This window comes from Arvicanthis niloticus, chromosome 5 (assembly GCF_011762505.2).
Source record: "Arvicanthis niloticus isolate mArvNil1 chromosome 5, mArvNil1.pat.X, whole genome shotgun sequence".
Classification (NCBI taxonomy): domain Eukaryota; kingdom Metazoa; phylum Chordata; class Mammalia; order Rodentia; family Muridae; genus Arvicanthis; species Arvicanthis niloticus.
The window spans coordinates 77,641,953-77,656,387 of NC_047662.1; the positions used below are offsets into that span (position 1 = coordinate 77,641,953).

General features: G+C 35.3%; 1 protein-coding gene and 1 pseudogene across 1 annotated transcript in view; one reads left to right on the plus strand and one right to left on the minus strand.

Annotated features, from left to right (window-relative positions):
- Megf9 (multiple EGF like domains 9) overlaps positions 1–14,435 on the plus strand; it is a 97,565-nt gene that overhangs the window by 49,494 nt on the left and 33,636 nt on the right. The gene's annotated exons all lie outside the window — the stretch shown is intronic.
- LOC117708484 (large ribosomal subunit protein eL19 pseudogene) lies at positions 6,202–6,800 on the minus strand (annotated as a pseudogene).

Sequence of the window (14,435 nt, forward strand, 5' to 3'; positions counted from 1 at the left end):
GAGTAGAAATTTGTATGAAAAGAAATGTTCACTGTTTCTAGAAGGCAAAGATTAGTAATGGCAGTGAGGCAGGACTAACAGAGAATAGGAAATAAGACTCTTGTGTGTTTGTTTTGTGTTGTATCTGGAAGTTTGGCTATAGTAGAAATTCGGTAAGCATTTGGTGAGTGAACAGACTAGATGAATGAAGAATAAACAGCCAGACCATAAAGGGGCCAGTGTGCTATCAAATTCAGTAAATATGCTTGACTAGGATGTGATAACAGAAAAATCATCTGTCTGGTGAACAGAAAGAATGTGCTCAGGCAAAGAGACCAGTATGAAAACCTTAACAATTTAATCAAGAGGAGATAAGGCCTTATCTAAAGCACAGTAAAGAGAACCAGGTTAAGGGTTAAATGGGTGCCCTAAGTGTATGAAGTAAATTGGAGAGAAATGACAACTAGGTGTCTTTCTGGCTTGACCATAGAATTAGAAGAAAAAAAATACTTCATTAGCGAGATGAAAAAATAATGGTTTAAGTTAGGTTGAAGGAAATAAGTGATGGTGTTCAGTTTTAATCATGTAGATATTGAAATGACTGGTAGAGCTGTCTTGTTGATACATTCTCATATTTTTTGTTGATACATTCTGATATGTTTTCTAACAAGCTCAAGAAATACTCTGTTATTTTTTTAAAGAAGGTTTATTTTAAATTATATATGTAAGCATGTGTCTGTGTTCATGTGAGTACAAGTGCTTGTGAAATTCAGAAAAGGGTATTGTCCTGATAAGCCCTTAGAAACAGTGATCATGGGAGGGATCACAGGACTTTGCTTATTGCCTTGCTTGTTCTTTGACTATTTGTGTTTATTGTCTTGCTTGTTCCTTGACTATTTGCATCTATTGTATTGCTAGTTCCTCAACCTAGAACTGACTTTAATACTTGCATGTAATTAAAACGGTATAAAAGCAAAAAGGAAGAGGGGGGATGGAATAGGGGGTTTCCAGGGAGGGGAAATGGGAAAAGGGGATTTAAAAAAAGATCCTCAAGAGTTGGAACAGGGAGTTGGAACAGGGCCACATGATGTAACATGGGTCCTTAGAACTGAATTCAGGCCGGGCGGTGGTGGTGCACACCTTTAATCCCAGCATTTGGGAGGCAGAGGCAGGCGGATTTCTGAGTTCGAGGCCAGCCTGGTCTACAGAGTGAGTTCCAGGACAGCCAGGAAGACTACACAGAGAAACCCTGTCTCGAAAAACCAAAAAAAAAAAAAAAAAAAAAAAAAAAAAAAAAAGAATTGAATTCAGGTCCTTTGCAAATAACTATGTACCTAAAATACTATATTTTGTGCTGTTCCATAGAAAAATATGACATCACTTTATAATTTGATTCCATATATCAATAATTATTCTTGAAAGTCAACAACCTCAAAGTTTAAAGGTTTTTTTTAATCCTTCAATATACCTTTCCTTAGAAGTTGAATTTTTAAAGATAATCATAGTGCTCAAAAGTAGGCATGTAGCTCAGCCTTAATCATGGTTTATTTGTTGCAATAAGGATGTATACATTGCTAGATAGTTTGTATCTTAAGGTATATTAAGGTCATTATACCAACTGGCTTATGGAAAGAGAGCTTCGAATAAACAGTGACTCTTAAGTGGTCAGAGATGGTTTTGTTCAAAAACGGGCACTGAGAATACTGAGATTTTTATGGAAATAAAGCATGTCTAAAGTAGTCTGGAAAGTGTTATCTGTTTTGTATCTAAAGATTCCATTTCATATCAGGCACAATTTGCCCTCCTAGTCATCTAATTATTAACTAGATAGCAACTGTAGGCAAATGAATGGAAAAAAACCCTCTTTCCAGCTACTCCTGACCTTTGTGACAAGGAGTCACAGTGAGTTGATATTGTTGTTGCACAAATATGTCACTGGTTCTAAATCTTATCATAGACTTCTCTTGTTTAGTTTTAAGTCACTTTAGGACAGTTTTTGAAAGTAGTATTTTAATGTTTTGTCATTAGTAATATTAAATAATCATTTATTTTGCTTCTAATAGTCTATTCCATCTACATGCTAATGGTAAAATTAAGTTGCACAAAGTATGATGATAAACTTAAGATGAGAAACTGGGAGAGATCAGTATTATAGCTGAAACCAATGAAAACCAGAACTGAATTCAACAAGGTAGTAACATTTGGCCTGTTTTGAAGAAAAGAAAGGATTTAGACATACAGGGTAAAAAAAGTAGAAAAAACGTTTTTAGAAGAGGAAAGAGGATTAATGACTGACAGATGCACTCAATATAGATGTGAAGTAAAAAAGGAGCAGGATTAAGAGATGAATCTGGTAAGTTCTCCTGGGGTCAAGTCATAGAGAACATTAAAAGCCATATAAATTTAAATTTACTCACGATATAACTTTTTAAAGACTTATCTTTTTAATTATATATATGTATGTATCTGTGTAGTTCGGGCACTGGAGTGCAGTGTTCATAGAGGCCAGAAAAGGGGATTGAATTCCCTGGAGTTAAAGTTACACGTGGGTGTGAGCTGGCCTTCATTGATGCTGGGAAATGAACATGAGTCCCCTGGAAGAACAGTAATTGCTTGTAACTGTTGAGCCTTCTCACCAGCTCCTTAGCAAGCTATTTTCAACAGCAGGAATAAAATCAGCACTGTATTATAGCAATATCCAATGTGGGTATATATGATAGTAAATTGTTAAAGGCAGAGTGAGAGTTAATAAGGATCAAAATACGTGTAACCGGAATGAGAGAAAAGTAGGAAAATAAAGAAAAAAGGTGCTGTAATAGCCATGTTTCTGTATATAATCTCTAGAAATTAATGCTTTGCGTTAACTCAAACAAATGTAAGGGTAGTTCATGTTCCAAAACTGAATTTATAGAAATGTGCAGCAGCTCCAGCCTCCTTCTCAGATCTATACTCTCTGTGTATGCTTTTGATTCTGTTGTTGCCAGCTGCAAGAGTTGGATGGCTACACCCCATGGGATTTTAATCTCTCCAAGTCTTGCTTTTGAGTATCAAACAGCTTTCATACCTATGTTCATTCTCTGCTGCTGAGTATAAATCCAAGGGCCCTTCACCTTTTAAGAGTTTTAAGAGTTGTTATTGTAAAGAGGCCCTTGGAGTACAAACATAATAGATTGAGGGGAAGTCAAAAGCTTGTGTAGTTGAGAGTTTTCATAAAATTTCAATAAAATCATATTTCTACTTAATTACTCTGACCCTCATTTGTAGTAGGAGAAAGTACAGTATTCTCCTTTTGAGGTCACTCATTGTTCAACAACTCTGGTGTCAGTTCTCCTATGACAGTAAAGGGAATGATTCTATCAGTTCACTAATGCTGATTTTCCTGTTACATGAAATTATTTGTGAGAGCCTGGTCCCTAAACATCTGGATGTCTTATGTGTACTCACTGCTTTGATGGTACTTTACCATCTGTCTATATTCTTACAAGTAACAGTCATTTTTCTGTTGTTGTTGTTATAGTTTTGAGGGATGATGAATTTACTCCCTCAGCACCAAACTCTCATAAGGATGCTCTAAACTGGACTTCATAAGTTACAGATCTTAAAAATAAGCTTCATCAGTTTACACATGATGCAGTATCCCTTTGTTGTATGGCAGAGTCAAAAACATTTTTTAGAATCTTCGATAGCAAACCTGAAAGCCACTTTCTTCCCTAAGGGTGAGGAACTTTTCATTGACATTTAAACTGCAAAGGGTTTTGTTAGACTCATTTCTTCTAATAATGGAACAAGTTCAGTTCACATTCACATCATCCAGGGAAAACTAATTTAAATAATTCAGTTTAGGCAGACTCAAGGCTATTTTCAATTTGTATTTAAATGGCAAAGCAGCCATCAGTTTCTCTTGCATAAGAAGAATCTATAAACAAGTTTCTAGGTAAATATATTTCTTATAGGCAATTTCATTATACTTTAAAAGGCTAAAGCCTTATAAACATATAGTAGTTTTAATCTGTGTTTGACTTATTCTAAAATGAGAATACCACATAACTTAGAAAATACTACCTTCATGCCATCTAACCCTTCTAAAATACTTAGAGCCAGAAAACTGTTTTACATATTAGATATTTCTATAACCATTACCATTTGAGCAACCATAGTCTAGAAATTCAAAATCTGGTACAGAATTTCTAAACAAAGCCATTCAAAAGCTTCAAGTTCACAATTGATAAGGAAGGACCTTGAAGTTACAAAATTGAAGAGATGTCTTTGGGATATGACTAGTAAATGCAAGCCCAAGAACCTGAAACAGAAGGAGATAATTGGAAAGTTTAAGAAAATTTAAGTGAAGTCTGTAGTTCACAGCAGTGGTATTGGTTAGGATTCTCTAGAGGAACAGTACTTACAGAACATATACATTTAAAAGTGATTTATTAGAATGCTTTATTGACTGGTCCAGCCAATCCAGCAATGGCTATCTACTGCTAGAAATTCCAATAATCCAGTACCTTTTCGGTCCATGAGGCCAAATATCTCAGCTGGTCTTCAGTATTCACTATAATCCTGAAAAAGTAGTGTGCTGACTAGTTTTAAGTCAACTTGACCTAAGCCATAGTCACTGGAAAAGAGAAAATCTCAATTGAGAAAATGCATCCATAAGATCAGGCTGGAGGTAAGCCTATAGGGCATTTTCTTAATTAGTGTTTGATGGGGGAGGTCGTGTCCATTATGGGTAGGACAATTTCTGGGGAGGTAGTTCTGGTTTCTATAAGAAAGCGGGATGAAAGGTCTTGTGGAATAAGCCGATAAGCAACATGGCTTCTTTGTTAGCTCCTGCTCTATTTGAGTTACTATCCTGACTTTCTTCAATGATGAATAGTGATATGGAAGTATAAGCCAAACAAATCCATTCCTCCCCAGTTTGCTTTGGTTATGGTGTTATATCATAGGAGTAATAACCTTAGCTAAGACAAATAAGTCCTAAAGCCAGTGAAGGAACGGACTTGCTAAAAAAAAAACAAAGGCAAGCAGACAGAGAGAGCTTTCTTCTATATCCTTTATATAGCCTTCCAGCAGAAGGTGTGGCTCAAATTAAAGGTATATCCTCTCACCCGACAAGATCCAGATAAAAGTGGATCTTACTACTTCAAATGATTTATTTAAGAAAAAAATCCCTCATAGTTGTACCCAGCTGCTTGGGTTTTAGTTAATTTTATAGTACACAGGTTGATAAACAAGAATAGTTATTACAGATATATATATATATATATATATATATATATATATATATATATCCTTCCCAGTTTTTATAAATGTGCTGTACTTATATAAAAAGTTAAACATTAGGTGAAATTGGATGAAAGCCATATGAGAGCTCTCTATACTTTAAAGACTCTTCCTTAAATCTCACATTTTATGATTAAAAGTCAATAAAATCATTATTGGGGGCAGCCAAAAAAAGGCAATATGGGTAGTATTGCTGCCTTTTCATGAGAATTGGTCCTAGTGATACTTCATAGGTTAAGGAGAAACACTGGTGCATGAGCACTTGCAGGTTTAGACTTATGATGTTGTGGTAGAATATACAGTTAAGCTGACGGCCTGATTCAGTGTCCTCCCTTGAGATTGTAAAAGAAGACTTTCTAAAACTATGCTAATAGACTTAGTTTGAAATAGAAGGACTTTTGTTGCTACAGAGAAGGCTTTGTCTTACCCTGTGTCTGAAAGCAGCATGACTTTTTCCATCTCTGATTTTTTTTTTCCATCAGACATAGAAAAAAAAATTTGTCCTACCAGGCAGAAATACTTGGCTGCAGAGCTTTTTTGTTCTACCAGAATGTAATTTCCACTCCAAATGCCTAAATTTGCCAACCCAGAAGGATTTGGATCTGACATTTCTTCAGATTCCCCAAGAGAAAAGCTTAAGTCCATCAGCAGGATGCTTTGGCCTTCAGCATGTACGGTTGGGTCAAAATCTAAAAGTTGCTCAGTAGTTCTCTGATATGATACAATGCACTTTGGCAATTATTTACTTTATTACATTTTTACTCATATAAAAACAAAAATTATAAAATACATGTATATATTGTTCTATTAACATTGAACATATGTTTTCCTCAAATATTTCTCTTTTTTTTTCTTTTTTTTTTAAAGGCTTATTTTAATTTAATGACTGATCCATGTGAGGCTACAGCCAGGCCACTATGTACAGACATGAGGGAAGCTTTATTTCTTGGTTTCTTCCTCCTTGGACAGTCTTGATGATCTCTTCCTTCTTGGCCTGGAGGCGCTCTTCCCTGCGCTTCTGTGCTTCCTTGGTCTTTGACCTGAGAGCCTCAGCCTGGTCAGCCAGTAGCTTCGTGCGGGCCTTGTCTGCCTTCAGTTTGTGGATATGTTCCATGAGAATCCGCTTGATTTTGAATACATTCCCTTTGACCTTCAGGTACAGGCCATGATATATATGGCGGTCAATCTTTTTAGATTCCCGATATCTCCTGAGAGGCCAGCGCAGGATCCTCATCCTTCTCATCCAGGTCAGCTTCTCAGGCATCCAAGCATTGGCAGTACCCTTCCTCTTCCCTATGCCCATATGCCTGCCCTTCCGTCGGGCCAACATGTTTTTCCAGCAGCGAGCCCGGGAATGGACAGTCACAGGCTTTCGGATGACCAGCCCATCTTTGATCAGCTTCCTAATCTGCTGAAGGGATTTGGCATTGATTGGCGATTTCATTGGTCTCACTGGGATCCAACCAGACCTTCTTTTTACCACAGCGGAGGACACTATAGAAGAAGGCAAACCTCTTCTGTAGCTTGAGCATACTCATGGCTGTGGACGCAGCAGCCTATCATTTCTTTATGGTAAAAAATTTCAAAACCCTTTTTTAAAGCACATACTTGAAATCTGTAGTCACCTTACAGTGCAGTGGCCCACCAGAAATTCTTACTTCTAGTTCCTACCCACCTACACATTCTGTCCTCCTCACCTTCTTGGCCTTCTACTCTTCCAGGACTCTGGAAACTACAATTCTATTTTCAACTTCAGTAAGATCAACTTTTATTTTACATATGAATGAGATTATGCAGTATTATCTTTCTGTGAGTGGCTTATTTCATTTAACATAGTGATCTTGTATATTGCCACAAATGACCAAATTTTATTCATTTCTATAGCTGAGTAGGGTTCTATTGTGCATACTTCTTTGTCCTGATGGACAGTTGAGTTCTTTGCTTTTCCTGACTCTTGTGAATGGTGCCACAATAAACATGAGAGTATAGATGCTGCTTCAGCATGTTGATTTCCTTTCCTTTAGTTATGAACCCTGTAGTTGGATTGCTGGATCGTATAGTTGCTTTATAAAAAGTATTTTGAGGAACTCCTGGACTCTTTTTTCATAGCTGAATTAGGATACATTGCCATCAATAATGCAGTGCTTCACTTGTTCCATTGAGGTGTTAAAGCTTCCACTTATCATAGTAGGTTTTGTAAGAATGTTAATTTATCATCAAAGTAATTTACAGTTAATAGTATTTCTAATTTGATTTAATATCAACCCTAAGAAATAGGTAAGTGTGATTATACAGCAAATTACAGATAAGAAATAACAATTGAAAGGTTATATAAGCCCAAGGTTGTGTGTTTATTAACTACTAGAATGAAAAGAATCGATCTGATTGCATGTTCTTTTACTACTTTAAAGTCTCGTGAAGTTTAGCTAGCTATGGTGGCACACAGGTTGCTGATGAAGGAGGAGACCACAAGTTTCAGGGTAACCTGGGCTAAATAGCAAGCCCCAGTCTCAGGGAAGAACAACAAAAATGTAAGTAACAATAACCTAAAAAAGAAAAAAGTAACAAAACCCTAAAGACATTCATGGCACTTAATACTGGGTTAGCATGTGTCTCTGTTCTCTAGCCTGAGAGTTCTCAATGAAGAAGAAAACAGAAGAGATGTAGGAATGAGTAAATAGACTTTTCAGTAGAGATGTTTCATAATATTGAATAGATTCTCAAAGATACAACAAGGGTGAAATTTTATTATAATTATTACACAGAGAGAGCATACACATAATTTCCATGTTGTCAAAAACTATAATGAAATAGCTTCTGATTTCGTGACAAGCCCCTTTCTCCTGTGTCTCATTTTCAACACATACTTTGACCGTTTTATTCATTTTCACTTTTTAACCTTGAAGTAATTTTTAAACAAATCATAAAATGAATAGGATGTACAACAAAATGAATACTACAACTATTTGACCGAGAAATATGTCACTTTCCTTTCCTGACCTATTTGTTAAAAGAAGCAGCATAATCCAGGAAAGGCATCAGGAGGATAAAGAGATGAATGTTAGTGAATGTAGTTAAACGTCTGCATTTGATACTTTATACATACACGTTCTCTGATTTCAGACAATTCAAATCATTCTCTTGGAAGCTAAGTTATTTAGCAACATAGACTAAATAATAAATAGCAGAATTTATATTTGAGCTGTGGGGAAAAAAACAAGGATTTACTCATGTTAGACAACTGCTTTTGAAGTGTATAAATGAAATCTTACAGTTAAAAAAAAATAGTTGAACTCAGTTCTGTTTGGCCCTGAGGCTCTTTCTACTGTACACTGAAATAGAACAGGGCAAGACTATATATGGCAGTGTGGGTATCTCATGTAAGTGCTTGGTTGGGTGTGGGTGAGCATGATTCATTGATGTAGGGGTTGGTCATTGGAGAGATAAATTTAGAAATCATTTTTGGACCACAATGAAAATGAGTATTTCAAAGATGGTAACATAAAGTAGTGAGAGTATATATTAAGAAGCATTTGAAAGGAAAAGGCTAGAAGTAGATACAATTCTTACCATGAAGAATTTAGAAAATGGCATGAGTTATTAAAGAAATTACATGAATTTTAGAGCCAAATGAAGTTTGCATACCCAGCTGGTGCTACATACTAAACTATGCACTGGAGATCCAAGGGAGAAAGCACATAGAACTGCTTGACTTCACAAAACTTATTTTATAGAGGAGGAAAGTGAACAAGGTAACAATAAAGAAAATAAAATATGTATTTATGTAAAGTGGTATGAAAAATTAGAAATGTTAGTGTACTTAGATAAGTCCTTGTGGAGTATACAGGATTTGAATAAGGAGCACAATAAAATAGGGGTATGTAATATGTATCCCTTGTGGAAGAGTATTGCAGTGTCTTTGAAGGAGTGTGCTTAGTATCTGAGCAGTCTAGTGTCATTGTGGCTACAGTGGTAGAAAGTTAGAAGCAGACATTAGGGAGGTGGGGTGTTCAGAAAGTATATTTCAGATATTTGCATAGTGCAGCTATACTTTCAAGATTCCTATAAGAACAATGGTCAGAAATAAGATAACAGTGTGGCCCAGGCCCAGAGACAAGTATATAGATAAAACAGCCTGAGCCCCAAGACAGATTAAGTACACAAGAAAACAAATGTGACTGAACAGATCCTCAGGTGTAGAGGCAAAGGGGTTTACTTCTCCATGGATCTTACTATAGCTTTGGTTAACTGATACTATGTGGAAGAGAGTATATAGTTGGACCACTGGTTTGTTTGTTTTTTTAACATACACAAAATAAGTTTCAGGTGGATTAAAGACATAAATGTGAAAGCAAACATAAACGTGTAGGAAAGCATCTTCATGACCTGAAGCACAGAGAGATTGCTTCAACTGCAATATAAAAATAATGATAACACATATGTTTTTTACTGTGTCAGAAACTATTCTGCTTACATGCCTATCCAATACGTTTACTAAATTAAGCTTTATGGCATTCATATGAGATGTTTCTCCATCTTACTGGTAAGAAAAGGGGTTAAGTAATTTACACAGAGTTTAGAAAGGAGGCTAAATAATTAGTGCTAGAGAGATGGCTCAGCAGCTAAGATCACTTGTTGTTTGTTTTAGTCTTTGTTCCACTGTAAAAAGACAACATGACCTTGGCAACTCTTATAAAGGAAAACATTTAATTGGATCTTGTTTACAGTTTCAAAGGTTTAATTTATTATCATCATGGCAGGAAGCATTTCAGTACTCAGGCAAACTTGGTGCTGGAGAAGTAGCTGAGAGTTCTACATCAGGATCCATAGACAGCAGGAAGGGAGAGAGAGCCTCTGGGCTGGGCTTGGCCTTTTGAAACCTCAAAGCCCACCCACAATGACACACTTGCTCCACCAAATCCATACCTCTTAATCTTTTCAAATAGTACCACTCCCTAGTGACCAAGAATTCAAATATATGAGTCTATAGGGAGCATTCTCATTAAAACCACCACACTGTCCTTCCAGAGGACTTGAATTTAGATTCCAACACCTATGAATGAGCTGCATGTAATTCCAGCCCCAGGGGATCACACACTATTTTCTGACTTTTGTAGGTACCCATGTGCATGTATACACATGAATTAAAAATAAAATCTTCAATATGTTTTATGTTTATTGATTTTATATATATGAATATTTTTCTTGCATGTATGTATGTGCACCATATGTGTTTCTAGATTCCATAGAGTTTAGAAGAGAATATTGGATCTCTTGGAACTGGAGCAAAAGCATATTCGTAAACCAGTGCATACTGGAAATTTATTCCAGCTCCTCTGCAAGAGCAACAAGAAGTACATCCTGATGCCTGCAGAACCATCTCTCCAGCCTCGTAAAAAACAACTTTCAAATATAGTTTACATAGACTTATAACTAATGAGAAAATGAGGATTTGAATTCAAGCATTCTAATTCCAGAGTTTTTATTATTTTTATGATTATTTTTCATTGATATATAAAATATAAAAATTAATGTAATACATGTAATATATTAGTGCATGTTCACTTTGATTTTTGTTTAAATATGGTTAAATATATGTCTCCTCAAATATATATTTGTTTCTTTATGGTAATTCTTTTCAAAATTCTTTCAGTTTTTTTAATTAAATTTTTATGTGTATGGGTGTTTTACCTATAGGTATATATACATGCACCACTTGCATTCAGTGTTCTCAAGGCCAGAGATGGGAGCATCCAACTCCCTGGGACTGGAGTTATATGAGGTTTGTGAGCCACCATACAAGTGCTGAGAATGGAACTTGGATTCCCTAGAGAAGCAGCCAGTGCTTGTAACTACTGAGCCATCTCACCAGCCCCTTTAGTTATTTTATAAATGTATAAAGCTTTATTGTCATGATGTTTATGTTCTTAATTTTGCTAAACAGTTCTTTAAAATATAAAAATGAAAATTCTTAACAATTTAGCTATTAAAAGTAGAGATTTTGATTTATGAAAAGATCTTATTAAAAGGTAAAGACAAACTACATACTCGGAAAGGGCAATTACATATTTGAACAAGGCAGGACTCCTTTCCTAGAAACATTTCAAGAGTTTCTAGAAATAAATGTGAAAAATACATGGGAGACCCTTTACAGAAGAGCAAAGTCACATGACCTGCAATTATGAATACATACTTCATCACTTTAGTAATCACAAGAATGCCAAGTGTTGGTAAAGCTCAGAGCACCTTCCTCCATTGCAAAACATGCGCTGCCTGGTGAAGCCAGTTGCCTAGGAATTTAGTCCTTGGTATGTTCCTTAGGGAAAATTATACTCAGGAGCACAATAGATATATAAGAGGTTCACAGAATGCAATGCACAACAGTTAAAAGGTTGAAAACAAGCCAAGCATGCTGGCACACACGTTTGATTCTATCACTTGGGAGGCAGAGGCAGAGGGATCTCTATGAATTCAGGGCCAGCCTGGTTTGCATAGTAAGTTCAAGGTCAATTGCAGCTACATAATGAGACCCTGTCTCAAAAAAAATAAAGAAATCACTGTCCAAATAATGGAGTATTTGAATAGGCTGAGAATTCTTAAAGGCCTGTTTCTTCTGTTGAAGAAAAAAAAAGTAAAGGGAATGAGAAATAACTTTCCCATCTGAAATAAGTCAAGCTTCCGAGTTATAGCTCTGGGAATACAGTAGTTTTTTGTGATTTGCCTCTAATTTGCTTCTAACTTTTCAAATAAGTTTTTAAATTTGATAATGGTAAGATTAGTTATCAAAAATATTTTTGTACTTAGGCAATACTCTTGTATTATTAGGAATTTCTGTCTGAATTTGACTTTTCTCTAATGTATTGTGTACTATATGTCCTCAAAAAGTACAAGGAATGTTTGGCATAATAGCCCAGTGTTTTCAACAATAAAGCTATCCTTTTTTTCCTCAAGAAAAAGGAGCTTTTCTCATTGTATAATGGCCTTTTCCATGACTAGAAAGATAGGGAACAGACAGTCTTTAGCCAAATTGTCCAATTCTTGAGTATTCTTGGTAATAAGAAACGAAGCAGTATTTTTCATCACTTTTACAAAATCATAGCTCAAACATGAAATGAAGAATTGTCAGTAACTTTTCATTTTATGTTCCTATGTAAAAGCTTTTCTGGTGGCTATACTTCCTTACTACCTATTAAACATTATTTTAATCATTTGAAAGAGCTTATTATAATCAACAAGGTTTTTTCTTCAGACTTTATTTTAATTAGCCATCTCAGTGTCTTGCCAAACTAAATTGTTCTCCCAAGTTAAAGCAAGAAAAAAGAAAATTGATAGATGGAATTTTTAGTTAATGAAATTTTTCTGTTTCTTGTTCTCTATGTCTAAGTGCCAACAAGAAACCTATCTGACAAAGAAACATGAGTAAGGCTCTTTAGTGGCCAAAAACATGTATTTATGTTGTGAATGTGTGTATACATACACCTGTGTTTAAGGCTGCCCATGAAGGCTGAGAGGGCACTGAATCCCCTGAACCTGGCATTATAGGTACTTGTAAACTGCCTAATATAGGTGCTGGGAAACAAACTCTGTTCTCCTACAAGAACAGCAAATGTTCTTAACCATTGAAAGGTCTCTCCAGATCCTACTGAACAAAAATACATCAATTAATATATATTTACTTAAAGTTAATGACAGTATATCTAAACATGTACACAAATGGGTAATTTATATCCTGCAAATCTTAAGAATCATCTAGACAAATGTTTTAATGACAAAAACATACCAAAATATTTGATATTTTAAAAATAAATTAAATCATTAGCTAGTTGATAAAAGTAGTCTAGCTGGCTTTGATCTTGCATAATGTAAGACCTTCCAGACTTTTTCCTTCTCACTTGCAAAATATTCTTTCATTGTAAGATGTGTTCATATGTTCTTTACCTAGCTAGCTGTTGCTCCAAACTAGTAAAAAAATATTAACTGGTTACCCCTTAATTTCATCCATTCCAATTCTTAAAAGAGGATCTTAAAAATAGAATCTAATAAGTAAATAACTCCAAGCCTTTCCTGTATTTAAACACTGTGCATTCTACTCTATTCTAGTGAGTCCTAGGAGGAAAACATGATTTAAGAATATCATTACTATAGTCACAGTTGCTATCTTGTTTGAGTTGAAGTTTGTGCTTAGGGCGTATATATAATTTATAGTTTTCACAATAACCCTACAAAAGTTGTAGTTATCTTCACTGCATAAAGAGTAGCTAGGCTAATGGGAGAGTACATGTTTTGTGCCAAGAACTCACCAGCAAAGCTGGATGAGAACCAAGGTGTGGCTCTTTGGGATGTTTTTCCATAAACTCTGATACCTTCTTTCTTCCACTCCTCCCAGTTAATCAATATGGTTATAAAATAATGGAAATTCTAAATGTTCTCTATCCATACATCTAAAGCAGAGCAAAACCTTAAAAAAAAAAAAAGATTGGATAGCACTTTTTTTGCAAAGATATGTGTCATATCTTGAGATGGCAGACTTGTGAGGATTTTTTTAAATGAGTAATTATTCATGTTGGAAGACAACATTTGCTTTAAAGAAATACACTTTTGGGGTACAGATTAAACCCAGGGCTTTGCACATGTTCGCATGCTCTCCAGATTGAGCTATAACACCAGCTCTAAGAAATAACTTACTATAACACTTTTACTGACTTTGTTTTTTGAATAGATCATTCATGTATAATGTGGATTCTGATTATTAAGCCTTCTCAAAGAAAAAATTTTTAAGTATTAAGGCCTTATAATATTTATTATACCAATGATTGTGTAACCTGTATAAACATTGGCACTATGAGAAAATCTCAAAACCCATTTGGATAGTTTAAGAAATGTGGAGTATATGCATAGATTCCCTACATATAATAAGCTTATGCTCTATACAGTGTTCAGAGTTTGCTAGAACTTCAAGTCTTTAGGAAATGACACCGGAGAAACAAATTCTACTTTAAATGTCTTTCTAGCATATCTTACAGATTTCTGATTTCTATTCATACTGCAGTGCTGTGCTCTTCCTCTACAGAGATGAAACTGAATCCTCAGTTATTTCCTTTCAAATCTGTGGATGAGCACAGTCTTTTTCAGCCCCCTCCCCCCATATCACTGACCTTTGCTTCAGAAAGCAG